At 45.7% G+C, this 19,186-nt stretch overlaps 1 long non-coding RNA gene across 1 annotated transcript; it reads right to left on the bottom strand.

Moving 5' to 3' along the window:
* Positions 1–18,151: 18,151 nt before the first annotated feature.
* On the bottom strand, positions 18,152–18,934 carry LOC140699177 (uncharacterized). Its single transcript, XR_012077184.1, has 2 exons — positions 18,713–18,934; positions 18,152–18,355 (listed from the first exon to the last, which is right to left on the bottom strand). It is a non-coding gene; the product is annotated as an uncharacterized lncRNA (long non-coding RNA).
* Between the last annotated feature and the right edge of the window lie 252 nt (positions 18,935–19,186).

Here is a 19,186-nt window from a genome sequence, read left to right as displayed (position 1 = left end):
GAAGGTGAAATAAACAGTTTTCTAGACAAACAAAAACAGAGAAATTCATCACCAGGAGACCCACACTAAGATACATGCTAAAGGGAATCCTTTGGACAGGAGGAAAGTTACCCCAGAAATCCAAAAAGGAATAAAGAACAAGAGAAGGAGTAGGTGGTAAATTCAATGCTATCGATAGTTTTGCAGGGCTTAAAATATACAGAGAATTACAGTTTATGTAAAACGTAACACAAAATTAGGGCGGGGTGTCATTTAGACTATCATTTATTATTGGAAGACAAAAAATCTCAATCACATTGAATTGGTCAAGGCTTTGTGATCCCTCTGAAGGTATCTGGGCAGAGTTCAGTTCCAGTGAAGTTAGGTACAAAAGGGGCCAGGGGACCTTGGGAGCATCAGGCTAAGGGCAGTGTCCAGTGCTGAGGGATAACAGGATTACACGGCCCTCTCTGAGCAGCAGGACTACCCGTGCAACCAACACTCTCATGTGTAGACTTTTAAATACCCTTACGTGAAGAAATATTTTTATTAATACTCTTTCATTGTTTTCCCCCTCAAATCCCAACTCGATTTATGTTTGGTTATTATACACAAGAGTCATTTGATGAATAGCAGGCTCTTCTATTTTCATTTTGTTATCTAGAAAAAAAACTGAAACTGAAGTTTAAGAACTTGAATGCCATTCTGGCAGATCAAGTGAATTTGATCACAAGACCGAAACTCCTAGATAGGACAGAAGGATCAACGTCCTGGTGGCCTGATGGGGAGTTTGTCATCAGGAGGCAGAATGAAGCTCCAAAACTGTATCGAAAATCATCAGTTTAAGGTGGGCAGGAGAAGATGGTAAGTTTTCCTCTCTCCCTTAGCAATATAAACACATATAATCACAAAGTTGGCCACATATTGAAAAGTTAGTGGGATGTTCAAATCCAAAGAAATAAACTTATCATTTTGGGGCCCTTGCTACTTGTGGGCTATTGGGCACCTCTTCTCCAAATATGGGGCTACCAATATCTAATTCTCTCTTATTGTGTGTCTAATCTGCTATTAAAATTTTCTATTAAGTTTTTAATTTTTGGTTGTTTGATTTTCCTTTTTTAGATGTTCTATTATTTCTTTAAAGAAAAATTTACACCGTCATTTTTATGGTTTCCTGCTATCAATCCTGCTCGCTCTTTTCCTTTAAGAATAGTAGACACTTGCTCTCTAAGCTGTCTCTGATACTTCTAACAGCTAAAGTGTTGGCAGATCTGTTCTTGTTGACATCAGGTGCTCTGGTTAATTGTGTAGCTTATTTTCTTGCTGACGTGCTAGGTCCTCCTGCTTGGGAAATCATTTATAGGAGTAATCTGAGGCCCAGAATAAAGTATATGTGCCTTCATCCAGATGTGACATATCTTTGCTTCTGAAAGATGTCTGGAGGAACTATCACCTTCAGCCAAGTTCAAGGCTAGAGGGTCTTTGATCCACGTGGGGGTGTGAAATCTACCCGCTTATTTGCAGGAAGTCAGCTTCATTGCTGGCTCTCTTTTACCCCCGGGCTTATTCCCTTTGAGTTTCAAGTATATAGTACTGGTGATTTCTTAAAGATTTTCTAGTTTGTACAGGCCCTAGGCTTTGATTTCAGCCCTGATCACCCCATGAATTACCAAAAGCAAAGTTCAGTTTTGCCAGGATCAGCAAATAGTGTCAGGGCAGAAGTTGCTTCTGAGCGTCTTAATATTTTCTCTCCTTTCAGGTCTGGTAGCTTCTTCCTACCTTGCTAGCTCTCAGGTGCTTTTAGGTAGATGCTTTTTGTATTATATTCAGCTTTTTCAGTTGTTTTCAGTAGGATGCTTGGTATGGATAACCACCCACTATCCCCAGAAACCAGAAGCCTGAGATAATAAATAATCTGCACTGTGATGATGTTAGCTCACAGAATTTGCAGTACAAGTAGATAATATGTACTTTCTAAGCTGAAAATAGCTGTTAAATTATCAGTTATTATTATTGTTAGAAAGTAGAAGAAAGAAACCCAGTTATTGTGTGCTAGCTACCACCTCATATGGGGCTGTGTCATCCCCTCAGGATGGCTTTGGTTTTACAAGCTCCCATTCACTATTTAGCCAAAGAACAAAATTTATTAGGTCTTTGCCAGGAAGCAGAGGTGAGCAAACCATTACCTAAGAGCCAAAGCTGGTCTGTGGCTTGTTTTTATAAATAAAATTTTATTGCAACAAAGACACACATTCATTTACGTATTGGGTATGGCTTCTTCTGTGTTAATAAGGACAGAATTGAACAGTTTCAGCAGAACCAACATGGACCACACAACATATGATATTCACTCTCTGGCTCCTTACAGAAGAAGTTTGCAGTCCCCTGATGTGAAGTATTATTCCACCCAGCTTTTGCCTGACAAGTGGATGAGCTGGGAGCAAGTCAATTGTTTCCTGAAATATTTTCATGTAATTTTAAATACTAGAAGCTTAGGCTTGATGTGATAGACCCTTCAGTCACATTGAAAAATTTAAATAGGAAACAGCAGTAATGCACACAATAAGAATGTCTTCAAGTAGCAACATGTTAATTAAATCTTCACTCTTATTTAGCTTAAAAAAATCTTTTCTTTATCCTGCACTGCATTTAGTTCACTTAGTTTTTTCTTTTTTAGAGAATGTATTTTCCACTCTCTTTATAAGGTCATGATCTTCATTTTTTCATTAACCTCTGCTTCTTGGGGCTACATGAGGAGAGAAGGCTTCGAGGAAATGGAAATTCACAAGCAGCAAATAAAGGGGAATCCAGGTACCCATATTTGTGGGAGAGTGGCTTTGAGCAGACACACAGTCCTCTTCCTCTACGCTGGACTAGCAGGGTTTGTGGGGCAGGAAGAGTCAGCAGGGGTTTCTGCCAAAGAGCAGGATACTATCTGAGATGATTCCTGCTTCTCAGGAGTAATGATAGAGACCTTAGCACAACAATCAAAGAGAAAGAAACTGGAAGAGGAAGAAATGTTCAAAACCCAGAACATTCCTTTTGTGTTCAGCACCAGCTCTAATGAACAGATCCCCTGTTTCTGTGCATGATGTCCATTAAGCTGCTGCTCTGGCTCCCAAACGTGCAAGGGCCTTCTATACGTAAATGGTGGTGATGCCATTCATGCTATAATTGTTAAGACTGCATCAGTGTCTGCAGAATTTTGGTTCAATTGTGACTACCATGGAGTCTAGAAGATGACCAGGTTGAAATGCACCTTTTTGGAATGAATCAGGAGTTGTGAAAAAATGCACTGGTCCCATGGTGAAAGTGTGCTGCTAAATTAAAAACAAGGAACACAGTAATTTCCCCGACCCAGAGCCCTGTTGAACAGATGCCTTCCAAGATGTGGTGAGTATATAATAGGCATGGGATCCAGGACTGAGGAATAAAGAAATAATGAAATCATTTCTTTATAGAGAATCAGCTTCCTTACATGCATGCCACTTTGCTTATTAAGCCATCTGAAATTCCCTGGGGATCTGGAGCTGGCTCTTTGCCTGCTGATGAGTCTGTAACTCTGTGATAATTAACTGTAATGACTTTGAGAAATGCCCCTCTAAATCACCACCCCATCCTGGGTTGCCAAATGCCACCTGCACCTAGGTGGCTGGCTAACAGCACCCCCATTTTATTCCATTTTTCATGTGGAATCCATTGTCCTCTGTCTTTGCTGGAGGGCCAAGATGGCTAAATTCCCTTCTGTGATGTGGTGTGGTAGGGAAGGAGAAGCTGCGGCCGCAGAATGTGGGTATGTGGGAAAAGCTAAGGGGTTCTCTTCTCTAAGACCAGGACACAAAAACCCCCTCTGTTCCTGACTACCTGGGCTCACCATGCTTATTCTGTGAGAATGTGGGTGTTGACCAGACAGTCTGAGGACCCATGAGTGTCATAGAAGGGAGTTCCTATGTGGCCATTCCTGGTGGCCCGGTGCAAACTACATGAGGCTGCTGGTAATTTTCTGGGCACTCAGCATGCCCTGTGGTGCCCCTGGCACAGGCACAATGGCCATGTGGCCAGGGAGCCAGGTGGACTCTGTTCTTGGCAAAGGCAGGAAAGGGATGAGAGAGTCTGGGTTTGCTTAGTCCCTTAGCCTTGCTGCTGGCCCTCTGTCTTCCAGGGCTGGATTTACCTATCAGTGGTCCCCTAAGTGAGGGCACAGCCCAGCTGGGTTCCCTGGGAGCTGTAGATTTGCTGACTTGCACCTTTGTTGTGCATATTTTTATGTGGGCTGGGAAAACAGATGGCTCCATCCAAGTTGCTGAAAACCCAGCTGGTTACTGCTGCACCAGAATGACCTGGGTTTGGGGACCTGAGTTTTCCTTGCCAGAGCCTTGGGCAAGTCGGGAAATATGTCAGTCTTTGAGCTGAAGCATAGGTGGATGAGGTCTGAATCGCTGCATCCCTCTGTCTTGTGTGCGGTGGGGATTACAGGAAGAGCGACGCTCAGCATAGTACATCACACCTGGTGCCCCTGCTCCCTTACATCCTTTCTTTTTAAATTAGGCAGGATAAAAATTAATTCCAACCAACCAACCAACGAACCAACAAACAACAGAACCATCCTATGGTCTCTCCCACATTTTAAACCAAACATGCACCCCACCCTCCATTCTAGGTAATGATGAAATAGACCTTCATAAAAGAAATTCAGAAATCATTTCAACATTTACAGAGCACCTATGTTTCAGCTGGGTGCTGAAAATACAACATTGAATAATGCAGGCCTTTTTGATCAGAGAGCTCCTAACCCACCTGGAAGAGATATGCATAAAAAGAAGATGTCTGTTTGAAAAAAGAAGATGTAGGAGCTATAACAGAGGCTGGTATAGAGTGGCATGGAGGCATAAAGAGGAAAGAATTTCTTTTCCTTAATAGCAGGACCCAGCCCTGGAGCGGTGATGTTTGTGGGAAAGTAAGACTTTGTCTGGGTCAGAGGCAGGAAGGACTTTCCCAGCCTGCAGAGGACACTGAGGGCTGCTACCCAGTGTCCACTCCCCCGGCTCTCCCTTCCTAACCTCCATCTATGCGGGTGTCTACCTCTGCTCACATAATTCTGGGGATGTCAACCCCACCCCCAGCTCTAGGGGACAATCCCGGTGAGTGTAAGATAATCACAGCAGCCTCATTTCTGCAAAAGTTAGATTTAGAAATGGGTACTTGACCAAAATATTCTGGCCATTGAGACAGCTGGTTTGCTGTGGAATAATAGAAATCTTTCTCCTTCCTAAGAAAACAACCCTTGAAGAGAGTTTCCCCTTTCCCCCACATATGTTGCCCTGTATTCTCTAAGCAAAGGGAGGGTTTTCAGGAGGGAAGAGATATGGTTTGCCTGGGGTTAAGTTTAACCAGAGCAGGAAGCATCACGGGGAGATGGGGAGATGGTGGGAAATAACTGCTGGAGGGCTGTGGGTGCATCTGAGGCCCTGCTTCCCAAAGCAGGCGGTGGGGTTGTTACAGTCCTGGCCACCACACAGCAACAACACAGCAACTTGACTCAAGGTGACCTTGCGCTGGGGTGTAGGAAACAGTGCAGGCAGGGGAGGTGGTGCAGCTCTAGAAACGGAGGCAGCTCTTTCTAGCAAAGACTATGCCAAAATGACAGCCTCTGTAGAAACCCTTAAAGCCGTACACTTGTCTTTTCAGCTACTCATTATAATTACTTACCACGACATACTATGTGTAAGGTGCTAAGTATAGTATCAGGAGCAGGGCAAGTGCTCAGCACACATTAGCTACCAGCAGTATTGCAGACAGAAAAAGATCCCTCCCTGATAATCTATAAAAATATCCCCGGGGGATCTGTCTCCCCTTCTCCGCCAGGTGGGAAGTCAGTTTGCCCCGTTGCACCATTACACTGGTAACGCTCACCTTCTTCCTCAGGTCTCTCACTGTGCTGCTGGGCCCCCAGACTGGTGGTGCTGGCAGGGCCCTGGCTGCAGGCTGCATGCGGCCTTGCTGGTCCAAATCCTCAAACTGAGGCTGCTGATCCCACAGGCACAAACCCCTTGGCTCCATTTCTGGGTCTCTCTGCTTTCAGTTAGACAGGAAACCAAGGCTGGGCAAACCTCCAGGGTTTCAGATAGGCCTTTTGTTCAGGTAAACTTCCAAGGAAGTTTCTGCTTGGGAACAGTAACAGCTCAGTTTCCTTCCTGGGTTTTGACGTGTGCCTCTGTGACATACCACCAGGTTTAGAACTGATGTTGTACTTGGAGTGAAAATGCCCACATGTGACTTGAATTAAACAGACCTTCGTGGATGAGAGATGCAAGGCTAACTAATCTCAGGGTGTTAAGCTGACATTTTCTGAGCGGCACCAAGCCATCTTCCCTGTGGGAGGTAGGTCTTTGGCCCATGTGCTTGTTTTTAACGGAGTTCAGCTTCATGTTGTATACAAAGCAGCTTCCTGGTGTCCTAGGGAAGCAGCACAGTAAGGTGGGAAAATCAGCTTTAGCCTCCTTCTGCCCTGAGTTCAAACCCTGCTCCAGACCCTGGTAGGTGTGATGAAAGTATTGAATTTCTCTGATCGTATGGCCTTCCTCATAGGATTATTGTGAGGATCAAATTAGTATGTGCTGAATGACCAGAATGTAATAAATTCTACACAGATGGTGGATATTATTTCTAAGACCCCAGGGAGAGGAGATTGCTATTGTACAAATTTATTTTATAAATCAAAAATAATGTTAATAACAATAATGGCATTATTGGAAATAGGCTAGTTTGCTCAAGAGAAATGCTTTCAGACTTTCTCATTGTACCTGACTCTTTCCACATCTTTCATACTGGTTATCCAGGCTTAAGAATGTCCTCTAGAAGCAATATATGGGGAAGAAGTACTTTAAAATGTTACTAAAACTAACAACAGTGTTTTCCAGCTCAGTTTGGAAGAATGAATATAGTCCTGGGGGAAGAAGTTATTATTCTACCTTTGCAATCAATTCAGCTTTATCAAAAACATGGGGAAAGAAGCTAGCATTCAAAAACTAGATAACTACTTTGACAAAGAGAGAAATTCATCATTTGTCCCCTTTGAAAACAGAGCAGGGGCCCTATCCTGACATGGAGATCTCTTTATTCAGGTTCAGCTTCAGAAAAATGTGTGATGTTGAAGTATCTGTGAGGATTCATTCAGCAAATGATATTTGAGCACCAACTTTGAAGAGTTCAGTAATCATAGAAATAGAGCCTGTGTCTTAGGTCAGGTTTGAATCTGAGGAGCTCTAAAGTGAAGCATTTGCAGCCAAGAATCTGAAATTCAAAATTCAAAATCGCTCAGTTCCGAGCAGCACTGCACCTTTGGGCTGGCCGTCCCCAAACCATACCCTTGGGCCATCTCACTCATCATTCCACCTTTCTTTCCCTTATGAGAATTTGTCAATTTTATAATCATTTATCAATTATCTGAGAAATGGCTCTCATGACATAATTCATGGGACTCCAATTGGTAAGACCTGTCCCTAAAAAAATATTTTTTCCCATTTTTATTTTATTTTTTTGCCTTCATTCTTGTTTATTGAGTTATAGTCAGTTTTAATGTTGTGCCAATTTCTGGCATAAAGCACAATTTTTGTCATACATGAATATACATATATTCATTTTCATATTCTTTTTAACTGTGAGCTACTATGAGATATTGACTATGTTTCCCTGTGCTGTACAGTATAAACTTGTTTATCTATTTTATATATACCTATGAATATCTGCAAATCTCCACCTCCCAGTTTATCCCTTCCCACACCACTCCCCCCGGCAACCACAAGTCTGTATTCTAGGTCTGTGTGTCTGTTTCTGTTTTATATATAAGTTCATTTGTCTTCTTTTTTTTTTAGATTTCATTTATTAGAGATATCATACAGTATTTTTCAGTGAAAAAGGAGGAGAAATTAATATCAAAAATCTAAAATAACCAGTTAGAAACCAACCACTCTGCTTGATGGCTACAAATAAATGTTGGTTTTTGCAAAAGGAAAGTATTGTTTTCTATTTGGAAATAGGTGAATGCTGTCAAGCCAATAAAAAATAAGTCAATTATGAATAAGACAAAGAAATACTTTACAAAAATGTATTATAAAAAGATAAGGAACAACTACATACCTATATACTGGCCATGTTAGGCTACATAAATAATTTTCTGGAAACAAAAGTTACAAAATTGAGTCTCGAGGGGAGGGGATAGCTCAAGTGATAGAATGCATGTTTAGGATGCACGAGGTCCTGGGTCCAATCCCCAGTACCTCTTCTAAAAATAAAATGAAGTGAATAAACCTAATTATCTCCCCCGCATAAAAAAATTCATGGATCCAAAATTGAATCTCAAAAGGACAGAAACTTCGGACAGACCACTTTCTTAAAAGAAATGGAGAAGCTGGTCACATCCACCTCGGGTGGCCTGAGGAGCTGATGCCTTTGAGCTGTTGGAAAACTTAGCAACTATTTTACAAAGGTAGCTTCTCCCCACCCCAGTATCCACCAGCTTCCCCAGGATGAAACTGGGGCTTGTTTAAGTTTAAAACACACAAGTAAACATTCCTATAGACACAGAGATTATTTGTTTTATATGTAGTACTTTGTTTCTCTTAATCCTTTACCACTTCTTGTCCCTTCTTCCTTCCCTCTCACCACCTGTAATAACTAGTTTTTTCTGTATACCTGTGAGACTGTTTGGGTTTTATTATATATGTTCACTTGTTTCATATTTCAGATTCCACATATAAGTGATAACATCCAGTATTTGTCTTCTCTGTCTGACCTATTCCTCTAAGCACAATATCCTCCAGATAATTCCATGTCATTTCAAATGGGAAAAATGTCATTCTTTTTTATAACTGAGTAGTAGTCCATCCTATATGTGTAAATGCAAAGAAAATAAATTATATTATTTATTTATTTATTCATTCATTCCATCTATTGTTGGACACTTAGATTACTTCCATTTTTTTGGCTATTGTAAATAATTCCGTTATGTATATTGAGGTTTTGAATTGGAGTTTTTCTTTTCTTCAAATATATATCCAGGTGTGGAATTTCTGGATCATATGAGTTTTATATTTAGGCTTTGAGGAAGCTCCATGTTTTTTCCAAAATGGCTGCAAAATTTACATTCCCACCAATGCTGTACAAGGTCTCCCTTTTCTCCACTTCCTCATGAACATCTGTTACTTGTGAACTTTTTGATGACGGCCATTCTGGCAAGTGTGAGATGATATCTTATTGAGGTTTTGATGTGCATTTCTCAGATGATTAATGATGTTGAGCATCTTTCATGTGCCTGTGGACTATCTGTATGTCATCTTTGGAAAAATGGCTACTTAGTATTTGTACCCATTTTTCAATGAGACTTTGTGTGCTGTTGAGTTGTGTCAGTTTGTATATATTTTGGATATTACCCCTAATCAGATCTGAACTGCAGATATTTTCTCCCATTTCATACCTCAGCTTTTCAGTGTGTGCATGGTTTCCTTGGCTGTGCAGAAGCTTTTCAATTAGATGTAGCCTCAGTTGTTAATTTTTACTTTTATTTCTTCTACTTTTTGTAGTCAGAGCCAACAATTAAAAACCAAATCTGATGTTAAGGAGCTCACTACCTAGTCTTTCTTGCTGTTACATGGTTTCAGGTCTTCTATTCAAGGCTTTAACACATTCTAACTCCTGTTCTGTGGATGATGTGAGAGAGCAGAACAGTGGGCGTCTCCTGCCTGTGACTGCCCATTGGTCCCCACGCTGTTTATTGCAGAGACTCTCCTTTCCCCGTCTCTGCATTTTAGGCTACTTTGCTGTAAATTTCTTGACCACACATGTGTGGATTTACTTCTGGGCTCTGTACTCTATTCCATTGGTCAAAGTGCCTGTTTTTATGCCGGTACCACACTGTTCATGTCACTACACTTGTGGCTTGCTTTCTCCTTCTCTAAATTACATGTGGAAAACCAGCAGGGGCCAGGGCTCCTAAGCAGTGCAGGGCCTTTTATCCTGGGTTCGCCCAGGGCTGTAAAGCCCATTGGGCCACCTGCTAGGCAGTTGCAGGATGAGTCATGGGACTGGGGACCTGAGGTTTTCTAGAGGCCCAGCTTCCTGCCACTTCCCAGGCAAGTCCTGGGGCCCATAAAACCAGACTGACATCTCCCAGGACTATGGAAAGAGCCCTGGGGGAGGAACCGAGGGCCCAGGACAGAGCAACCTCCAGCATTTGAGGTAAACCTGAAGGAGTCACCCAGGTAAAGAGCTCAATGGGTTCCCAGCCTAGGGCTTTTGAAGGCAGGGAAGGAGGTGGTCCTTGGAAGAACAGACAGAGGCCAGAGTGGCTGGACTGAAGGCAGCAAGGCCAGGTGGGCTGCTGGCAGGAGGAGGGCCTTCACGTCTGGCTGAGGATCGTGGCTTTTCCCCAAAGTGCCTCTTTGAGATTTCCTGTGTGACAGTAACAGATTTTTCTTTTAACCATCCCTCCCTTGGGTCAGAGGGAGTGAGAAAGGGAAGCAGAGAGCATGAATCCAGGACAGTGTCACTGGTGGCCTGGACAGGGAGGGGAGGGAGATACAGAGGGGTGATGAATGCACTTGGCGTTGGGACCCATGGACAGGGGAGGAGCTGGCTGCATGTGAGGATGAGGAATAAAGAGGGAGCAGACAGGGCCCCAGGGTCTGGTTTGAGCAGGTGGGGAGATGAAGCTACTGCATGGATGGGGGAAGGGTGGGAAGAGAGTTCCAAAAGGCACATAACCTTGGACACTTATGAGATTAGATCAATTCTGATACACTTTATTTTTACATTGACGCATATTTGATTTACAGTGTTGTGTAAGTTCGTGGTGTACAAAATAATGATTCAGTTATACATGTACATATGTTCTTTCTCACATTCTTCTCCATTATAGGTTATTACAAGTTACTGGATATAGTTTCCTGTGCTCTGCAGCAGGTCCTTTTTTTTTTTTTATCAATTTGGTCTATACTACTATGTATCTGTAATGCCACACTCCTGATTGCTCCCTCCCCACCACCACTTTCCCCCTGGTAACCACAGATTGTTATCTATGTCTGTGAGTCTGATTCTGTTTTGTCAATAAGGTTACTTGTATTTTTTTTTTTTAGATTCCATGTATAAGTTATAGATTTATGTTTCTCTGTCTGACTTACTTCACTTAGTATGCTAATCTCTGTGTCCATTCCATTTAGTTGGAAACAACATTCTTTCATCCCCTGTAGTGACTACCTAGTATTCTGAGGTGTGCTTATACCACGTCTTCGTTACCCACTCACTGCAGATAGACACTGACTGCGCTTCCAGCTCTTGGCTGTCGTAAACAGAGCTGATGTGAATATTGAGCTGTATGTCTGGGAAGTCTAGAGATTATTATACTACATGAAGTAAGTCAGACAAAGAGAAATATTATATGATATAATTAAGATGAGGAATCTAAACAAAGGTAAAAGTGATTCCATTTTATAATGAAGTCACTGGGAGAAACTGCTTCCTGGGGGTTTCAAGCAAGATGCAGTACTGCTGGTGACAAAGAAAGACTCTGTGCCTGTTGACCTGGACTCTGTTAATACTGGGTTTGGATAAAAGCTGACAGCCATCCTGACGCTTGGGGAGAGTGACTTAAGGACAGGAACATAAAGGAAGCAGCAAATGAGATTGACAAGCCTGTCTGGTGATGGCACCCATCATCTGTCTGTCTGTCCCTGAGCCACTGTGCATCCAGCCAGCGAAGCCCAGCCTGCCATTCTGGGTGCCTCATGAAGGGACAGTCTCCTGCCCCCAGCACTGTGGTACTGAGTGTGGGCAGTTGAGCCAGACTGTCTATGAGTCTGTGATCCCATCTCCAGCCCCTGCTACCTGTATGGCCTGAGTCATGGTGCTCTGACCTGCTATCCAAAACCTCAACCCCTTTCATCACCATTTCTTTGTAAATTAGAAACCCTCAGGCCTCAGGATGCTCTTGCCCAACCCTCCCATGTGTGGGCAGTTTTCTGCTGGCCACACAGAGAGTGAGCACTGGCTTATAAGCCTGAAAACACAACACGCAGACACACAGACACAAAGACACACAGACACACAGACACACAGACACGAAGATTGACATTAAATATGGTCCATGGGGTGGGATCAAGAGAAAAACAGACACAGAGGAGGAAATAAGAGGAAGAAATGGTACTGGAGTCATCATCTAAATGTGAGACCACTCCTACACTTCTCAGGTCTTATTTGACAAGTGCTTGAGGACGTCCCTAGAAGTACCGTGTAGAATCACCCCCACTGTGCGGGTGGGGAGACACACAGGCCTGGACAGACACCAGGACTTATCCAGGATGAAGAACAGGTAAGAAGGAGGAACTGTGTCTGGAAGACAGGGCGTCCCCTCACAGCTGCATGCAGAGCCTCCCCAGGAGCCGTGGAGAGGGCATGGCTGCTGTAATTGGAAGAGATGGGTCTACGTGGAGAAGGGGGTGAGCAGGCAGCAGCCCACAGGGCTGTGTGTGGAGGTGTTGTCTGAGGAGGGGATTCCAGGAAGTGGACCACAGGAAGTGACATCACTTCCTTGATAACAGACCCCAACAGAATTGGAACCCAGTAACCAGGCACCCACATTCTAGTGATGGCCCCTGTGCCAGCTCACTTGGCTGGAGACAGTTCACAGAGAAACATGTTCTCCTTCTGCATCCTGAACTCCTGGGCTTCACCTTCAGGAAAACCTGGCATGAGAGGTGTCTCAAGGTTTAGGTTTGGGTTCTGCCAGCAACCAGGCCAACTCTGGACTTTAACCAGGAGGTCACCTAAGGTAAAAAATGTGGCCTGGAGCAGGCCAATCTGGGCCCAGCCTCCTCTGGGAGCACTCCCTGGGCAGGCCCACTTCACCTCGTCTCCGTGTGGGGGAAGAGGGACTTCAGGGGAGGTGTCCCCTCTGGGCAGGAACCAGTCATTGAACACGTGGTAACCTGGTGGTCCTGTCATGGCCACACCCAAGGACAGGTCTGGCCGGGGAGAAAGAGGACTCCTGAGGGACATCTTACATGTGCCAGTGGGAATCCAAGGGCTTCAGGTTGTCAGCTTTTTTGTCACTAATGTAGATCTGCGCAGAGTGGTATGTGTGAGTCTGCAGTGGAGATGTCCTGTGGATCTGAGAACCAGCCGAGACATTCAGAAAGGGCTCTGAGGTTTCTGCCTGGCTGCTGGGGACTGTGTTTGCAGGACTCCACACAGGAGATCACACAGGACCTTGTTCATGGAGTCCCCTGCTCCATCTCCTTGTAAGAGTGGCAGCGGTCCCAAGACACCAACAGAACCCAGGACGGGCTCAGGGTGAGTGCAAGCAAGGAGAATCCACACCCTGGAAGCCTTGGATCCCAGAGCTGCCCTCCACTTCTCCTGGTCTCCCTCTTGAGACCTGCTGGCAAAGAATCTGATTCCCCATCTCTCCCACCCGCCATTGCAGCCCAGACCCTGCCTTAGCCAGATGCAAAGTCAGTGCCCACATATGAGACAGAATCTCTGAAAGAGCCTTTGATAGAATTTCAGTTCATATTACATCAAGGGTGTTTCTGTATTTTTGTACAGATTTTCATGTTTTCCTTCCATCCCCATGTGTCCACGTTGGCCTGACAATCCTGATCCCACACACTCCGGGATCAGCCTCTGGGTTCTCATCTCTAAAATGAGATGCTTTGATAGCAGTCAAGGGGATGATGTAATTAATAGAGGGAGGTGCTGTCAATACTGGGCTGACACAATGATCTGAGAAACTGATGCACTTAGTCATCACCCACTGACACTTTTCCTGGTGATACTGAGAACCTTTATTCTGCCGAGAGCTCTCTTGTCCCATCTCTTGGCACAAGTCCCTGAGGCTTGTGGATTCAATCTGAGCTTCAGCCCTAAATCCCCTGGTGGTCTACGGTGTTGCATCTAAATCATGTCTCTCCTCTGTTCCACCCCAGGGGGAGGATGTGTCAACAGGGAGCAGGAATGAGGACTGCATGGCATGGAGCATCCAGAGAGACAGACTGGAGATTCTTGTGGCAAATCTGGTGCCTGCCATCCTGGGAAGGAACCCCTCCTACCTGCACACACTCCTGGGCACCTATAGAGCTTTGGCCACTGCCTAGAAGGTGCTTAACCTTCTATTCCAAAGGTGAGCACTCTGCCCTCATGGGACATCAGTTATGCAGCCACATACTAGTGGTGAGATGTGGGAATGTCACTCCACCAATGTGAACCTCGTTTGCTGCTCTGCACCATCGGGTGAGAGAGCATCGGGCCCTAGGATGATATTAAGAACAGAGAGAGCCCTTCATGGAAAGTGCTTTCTGGGGCCCTGGCCCCTGGAAAGGTCAGCAGAAGGGGCTGTGGTTGTGCTAACTGGTCATCTCCTCCTGCCCTTGAGGCGGCCTCTGCCTCCTGCATCACTGAATGTGGCCTTGGGTTAAAATGTTTTCCTATTTCAAGTGTAATTTTTGATTCCATTAACTGCCCCTGTCCTAGGTCAGCTAGAGCAGGGATCCCTGGGTGGGAGAAGTGGGGTCCTAGTCTCACTCAGTTCTGTGTGGTGGGGTTGTTTGGGCTCATTCATCCCTCAAGTATATAGGAAGGTCCACCAGGAACAGGCACATATAGGAATAACAACCATTTAATGCACTGAGCAGACAACAGCCCTGCCCTCCAGGGCTTCCATACTCCCAGGAATCACACTGTCACACTAGACATCACATCCAGGTCGTGTTCTCAGGACAGTCCATGTGACACAGTCCTGGCTTTCATCCTCCCTTACATCCTCCCTTACACTGATGAGGATGGACCCATGTATGAGCTGAAATGGGGAGTTTCTTTGATTGAAGAGAGGGGCTCCCTTGCCTAAATAAGTGTGGAGCTGTGGACTGTGTTGATAAGTTTGTGGGGAAACCCTGAATCCCACACATCCTATGATTTTGGCTTGAGAGTAGAAGTCTTAGGGCTTCTTCTGGCAAAGGGGAAAGGTCTCTGGAGACCCAGAGAGCTGTTGTTGGGGCTGTGGTGCTGTGAGAAGCATCTGGGAGGTCAGAGGGCAGAATCAGCCCCTAAGTGAACCCACAGCTATCCCCTCTCCATCTCAGCCCTGTCCCCACCCCCTTCCTGGGGCCCAGAACCCAATGGGTGGAGGGCATCCTGCCCACCCTCTGGTGAAGCCTTAATGGTGGGGACTCAGCTGGTGCTCAGGGGACCCAGTGAGCCTCAGGGGACAGCTGAGTCCACCCTGTGGGAGGTGAGTGTCAGGGACAGGAGGAGACCCAGGCAGGCTCCCTGGAGGATTAGGCAATAGGCAGGGAAAGGAGCTAAAGTCTGAGGTGTGAGGAGGCTCGTGGGAAGCCTGGGAGGCAGACACAAGCTTCTATTCCCTCCTGGGTCAGACACTCATAGAGCAGCTCCTGTTTCCCCAAAAGGGCAGTGCCCAGAGCAGACAGCCTGCCTGTCCTCACAGAGGTGCCATCCAGTGGGGAAGAGCTGGGGAGACAGCAGTGTGTCAGACATCCCTGAAAAGGGGAGAAGTGGTCAAACCACAGACAAAGGGAAGTCCCTTCAGAAGCCTTGTAGCAGCCCCTCCTCTGAGTCCAGGCCCTCCTCTGCACAGACTGCCACGTGAGATAGGACATGGAGCAAAACTGGCCTCTGGATGGGCAGAAGCCAAAGGCATAGTGGCCCATGTCCCTGCAGGGCTGCCATGAAAGCACAGCGTGGAAGGCAAGGCCAGGTCTGTCACTCTGCTTCCCCACTACTACCCCCAGGGCCATGTCCTCCGTCCTGGGCACCTGGCTGCACCCGTACCCAGAGGATTTCCACCAGCCCCCAGAATTTCCCTGCCTGAAGATGGTACTGGCTTATGCAGAGCTGAGCATGCCTGGCTCAGACCTGGAGCACCAGGCCCATCTTTTGGCAGAGCTGGAGCTCCCAGAGGCAGAGGGTGATGATGAGGAGGATGCAGGGTGGGTGATGGGCTGAGTCAGGAGGGGAAAGCAATGGACCACACAGAGGAGAGCCTCCTGAGGCTGGAACTGGACCAGGAGCAATGGGGAGCCTCAGATCATTTGCCCTGGACTGCATCTGAAAATGCTTCTTGGGCATGGGATCTTGGACTGATGCTTCACTGACTGGCTATGAGAACTTTCCTATTTTGGGGAGACATGTGGAAAAGCAGTCATATTGATGAGAGTTTCCCTTCTTGGAGCTACAGCAGCAGCTCAGAGCAAGCTCTGGAAGCTCCTGGAGACCTAAAGCCTGCTGCACCTCTCCTGCCCAGGACAGCTCCAGAGCCAGAGCAAGCTCAAGCCACAGCCCTTGCTCAAGTTCAAGGGCCAGATGAAGGGATATACCAACTCCAAAACCAGAGCCAGAGCCTGCTCCCGCCCCAGCTCTCATGTAAGTTCAAAGCCAGGAAAAGAACCCGCACAAACTCCAATTCTAGAGGAGGTTCAGGCAACAGCTGTCCTCCATCTCAGAGCCTGAAACATCAGGAACAGCTGCTCTAGCACTTCCTCTACCACCTCAGCCAGCTGCTTGCCCGGCCTCACATCCAGAGTCTCAGCCAACCTCAGCCAGAGCTCCCCCACTGGCCCTGGGGCACCACAGTGCTTTGGCCCAGCTGTGACCCCACAGGGTTATCCAGTTATAGATCAGAGACCACAACACGCCCAGTTCTCCTAGTTACTCAGGTGCTAGAGCCAGGTCCTCCCCGGATACGCCTAGAGCTGCTACCCGACAAGCAAGGAGCTCCAGCACGTGCAGTGCCTTCAGAACCGGGGGCTGAGCTGCCCCTGGTGCCAGCAGCAGCACTGGAGACATCCTTCCCCTTCCCTGTAATTCCTTATTTAAAAAAAAATAAATTTGTTCTCTTACATACACTAAATTATTTATTCTATGATATACAATTACTTTAAAGTTTAATTTTTTTTATTATTTTAAATTGTACGTGTACTTGGCATTAAGTACATTCACAATGTTACAATAACCCCTTTTAACATCTATTCCAGAACATTCTCATCAAAGTACCCGGCTGTACGCACCAGTCAGGCTCTGCTGCCTCCCCTCCCCTTCAGTGCTGGGACACCCACTGTGCCTGATGTGTCTGTGAATTAACAACCCCTGGGTATTATTATTGGTGACATCATACTACAGTAGCCTGTTGTGTCTGGCTGAGTAATGAGGAGACTGATTATCATGGGTCTTTTTTTTTTTTTTGCTTTAAATATAAATTTTAAATATTAAAAATATGCCATGTCACCAAATTAAAGGCAAGGCCTTGGATGTGTTCCCTCCAGCGGAATTTCCTGGCTGCAGCAGCGGCTCCCACTTGAGATCATATGAGAAGAAAGAGTTGTAACAAAACATATCAGGTGCTCAAGGAAACTGCAGGAAGGTCAGAGCTTCAGGTCAGGAGCTTCAGAGATGAGCACAGGCCCTTCCATCCCTCAGGCTCCCCCAGCAGTGTCTCCCTGCCTTGTCCCTGGTCAAGACCCCCCATGGCTGACATCCTGTCATTCAGCTTCTGCAGGGGAAGGGACTCTACCTTTTGCCCAAAACCACAAATGGGGAGGAAGGAGGGCCAATATGTCCATCAAAGTAAGGTCAAGGGGGTCCCAAGGTCTGAGTTAGTGAGTGAGATGATGGTCAGTGACCTCCCTCCTCTCCACCCAGAGTTGGAGCCCCCGATGCAGAGAACATAGGTCCTCACAAAAAGGAAATTCCAAGCTCTCCCAGGAGAGGGAAAAACAGAAGCCCCTGTTTAAATTGGGATCAGATGAAGCAGAGATCCAAGGGCCCAGGGGAAGGCCTGCTTGGGCTGAGGCTCTACCCTGAGGCTTAGGAGCACAGGCTGAGTGTTGGTTTGTAGGATGTTACTAAGAATCATCATTGCAGGGTCTCTATGTAAAACCAAAGTTGCCCCCAGAAGACACATTCAGTACAGATCCTCAAACATCCCTTTTCTACATTAGATCCTGTAGAAGGTTGAGATGTGTAGCTCGTAAGTAGAGAGAATGATAGGGGATAGGGTGTCCACAAAGTCAGGGCAGTTCAGGTTGTCTGACTTGGCAGGAGGGGACCACTCTCCTTGGATGCCGATATTTCCCTAATAGAGCAGAAACCCAGAATACCACAGGCGTAGAGTGGTAAGGTTTTTCCTCTCTCATGGAAAATAATTACGAGTGTAGAGATTTCATACTGTCAACAGCACACCACGGTAGTCAGCCATTATCCATCTTTCTGCCCCTTCAGTATTTTCAGCTGGTGTCCATCCTCAATTCAGTCTCTTGGTCCAAAATGGCTGCTGGAGCACGGGACTTGATCTGCCTCCATGAGTTCACCTCTGAGGCAGGAAGGAGGAAAGAGGAAGAGTCAAAGGGCCAACTCAGCTGCATCTACTCTATCTAAACAGCCTCCCTCAAACCCACACAGTCTACACGATCCTTTTGCTCACTTATAATCTGCCTGAAGTTCATCTGGCCACTTTCAGCGACAAGAGACCTTAGGAAGTCAACCATTGATATGGAGAATTTCTGTCCTCATTTAGACCATTTTTCTCTTCTTAAGTAAAAAAAAAAACAGAAAAAACAAAAAATGAAAGCCATGTGGTGATGACCTGGGCTGTTTGCCTACACTAAACACCAAGAAGAAGGGGAGGAGATGGAGTGATTTTCAGATGAGTTGGGTTTCGTTTACCCACCATAGAGGCCCTCTGCTTGGTGTTTCTTCATTCCCAGGGGAATTAGAGATGCAGATTCTAACCAGGATTTTCTAGAGGCAAAGATGCTTTCATTTCCCAGGCAGGCAGCTGGAACCACAATGGGGCCTTCATCTGCCTGTTCCTTGGAAGCAGCTCAGAGAAGATCCTCCTCTGTTCTCTAATGATGTGGGCAGAGGTGGAGGGTGGGAACTTGGGGAAGCAGTATGTCCAAATCGCTGGATCAAAAATTGAGATCTGCCAAAAAAAAAAAAATCTGTCATCAAAAATTAGGCCTATTGGACACCCACACTTTCAGCCTAGAGGTACATAAGACATCAGGGTGATTATTAGTAAAAATAGTTCACATCCAATAAAACTCCACACGGTCAAATGCATTACTGACTGATGACGCAAGGAAAATACACTACTGAACAATTTTGGTACCTGCTGTTTGACTCAGGTCAGTTGATGGGA

The sequence above is a fragment of the Vicugna pacos genome, chromosome 11 (assembly GCF_048564905.1).
Source record: "Vicugna pacos chromosome 11, VicPac4, whole genome shotgun sequence".
In the NCBI taxonomy this organism is placed as follows: Eukaryota; Metazoa; Chordata; class Mammalia; order Artiodactyla; family Camelidae; genus Vicugna; species Vicugna pacos.
The sequence above is the reverse complement of the archived record's forward strand: the minus strand, read 5'-3'. Positions and strand labels throughout refer to the sequence as shown.